Source organism: Mus pahari, chromosome 18, assembly GCF_900095145.1.
Source record: "Mus pahari chromosome 18, PAHARI_EIJ_v1.1, whole genome shotgun sequence".
Taxonomy (NCBI): Eukaryota; Metazoa; Chordata; class Mammalia; order Rodentia; family Muridae; genus Mus; species Mus pahari.
The window spans coordinates 58,294,979-58,297,268 of record NC_034607.1 but is presented as its reverse complement, the minus strand read 5'-3'; the positions used below and the strand labels follow the sequence as shown (position 1 = coordinate 58,297,268).

At 41.4% G+C, this 2,290-nt stretch overlaps 1 pseudogene; it reads left to right on the top strand.

Moving 5' to 3' along the window:
* The first annotated feature begins 742 nt into the window (after positions 1-742).
* On the top strand, positions 743-1,669 carry LOC110335511 (annotated as a pseudogene).
* Positions 1,670-2,290: the final 621 nt, after the last annotated feature.

The following is a 2,290-nucleotide window of genomic DNA, read 5'->3' as shown; positions in this document are numbered from 1 at the left end:
CCTCTTAGTATCACACTTGTCATCACTGGGGAGAAAAGTCAATGAAAGAGTAAAAAGGTATTTAACACATAAAATTCTCAATATTAGCACATGTGAGGAGGACACACCATTATTTCCTACTCTTCACTTTCTTGAAAAACTGATTCTACCAATGTGCTGACCACAGCACAATTCTCCTGATCATAGTCACAGACCCTTTGGGTTATGGCTGATTGGAGTCAGAATTTGACCCAGGTCAAGTCATGGCCATGTCAAGCCATGAAGTGTTTGAGACCATATACAAACTCACTGGCCACTGCCAAATTAGTGGTGTAGATCTAGCAAATTCCCAGGGAAAAAAAAGATGTGTTCCTATCACTTAGTATATTTTGTGGATTTGTCCATCTTAGTCCAAGATTGAGTTGGACAATAGCTAAAACTTTGAGTTGAAACTGTAAAGGAAGCCAAGGGTCATCAAAAGAGTAGATGAATTTAGAACTAGAATCCTAAAATTAAGTAAGAAATAATAGAAAACACTTTTCGTTATTGTTTTGTTTTTTGAGACAGAGTTTCTCGTATAGTCCTAGCTGTCCTGGAACTCACTCTGTAGACCAGGCTGGCCTTGAACTCAGAAACCTGCTTGCCTCTGCCTCCCCAGTGCTGGGATTAAAGGCATGCACCACCATTTCCCAGCTAGAAAACATATCTTAATAGAAAGTATAGCTCTTTCTGTCTCGCAGTCCTAGGGATAGGAGCTTCCGCAATGTCCGCACATCTGAAATCAATGGTCATTTGGAACTGCTCCAGTTGCCGCCTTCTTCTTCTTCTTCTTCTTCTTCTTCTTCTTCTTCTTCTTCTTCTTCTTCTTCTTCTTCTTCTTCTTCTTCTTCTTCTTCTTCTTCTTCTTCTTCTTCTTCTTCTTCTTCTTCTTCTTCGTTAGATATTTTCTTTATTTACATTGCAAATTTTATCCCCTTTCCTCATTTCCGCTCCGAAATCCTTCCTATCACATCCCTGCTCCCCCTACTCCCTTACCACCCACTCCTGTTTCCCTTTCCTGGCTGGCATTCCCCTACACTAGGGCATTGAACCTTCACAAGACCAAGGACTTCTCCTCTCATTGATGTCCCACAGTGCCATTCTCTGCTAAATATACAGCTGGAGCCTTGAGTCCCTCCATGTATACTCTTTGGTTGGTGGTTTAGAGTCCCTGGGAGCTCTGGGGGTACTGGTCAGTTCATATTGTTGTTCATCCTATGGGGCTGCAAACCCCTGCAGCTCCTTAGGTCCTTTCTCTAGCTCCTTCATTGGGGACCCTGTACTCAGTTCAATGGATGGCTGTGAGTCCACTTCTGTATTTGTCAGGCACTGGCAGAACCTCTCACAAGACAACTATAAGAAGCTTCTGTCAACAATCACTTGTTGGCATCCATAATAGTGTATGGGTTTGGTAACTGTATATGGGATGGATCTCCAGGTGGGACAGTCACTGGATGGCTTTTCCTTCAGTTTCTGCTCCAGTTTCTTGATCAAGAGGAATAAGCAGATTTACAGCACTGAGCCAAATAACCTGAAGGTCCACAATTCCTTCCACTCCAATGGTCTAATTTACTGCAAGACCCTGGGAGTGGAGCCTGCAGCCAATGGCACAGGGGTCATGGTGGTTATGAAACATAGGTCCAGTGAGTGAAAACCTGCTTCTTACATGAGGACCACCATCAAAAGGGCCATCATCAAAAGTACTTCCATTAACAAGAGTATTTCAGCTACCTTCAGCAGCATCAGGTAGGTAATCTGAATGGACAAGAACTGCCCTGATCTGCACATGGTGACCAGCCACAGGGCCAGTTGTCTCTTGGTGGCCTGTGATTTTCTGAAGGGAAATGGAAGGGGAGGAATTGAGAAGAGTGGAGGGCGAGGTAACTGTAGACAGGGAATCTACTTTCAATAAAAGAAAAAAGAAAAGTCTTATTAGATGCTCTTTTGTATAATATACTAAATCTAAGTGGATCTGATCAATGTCCTTTCTATGTTGGTATGCAGGGTAAAACCTGATTAATACTGTTTGCCTTTACCTCTGATCCTACCTCTTTGGTTGAAAAGGTGGAAGCATTATACAAGAAATACCTATTTCTCTTTTTAGTGAAAAAAAGGCAAATGCTTAACCACTTTTTCTAGCAATATTGTGAATCATTTTACTTAAGAGGAAATATTACTTAGAGCTTGTACAGTGTTATTTCTATGAAGTAAAACATCATTTATGACCTTGAATGGGAAATTTTTTTATATATTGTGTATGCATTTTATTCAT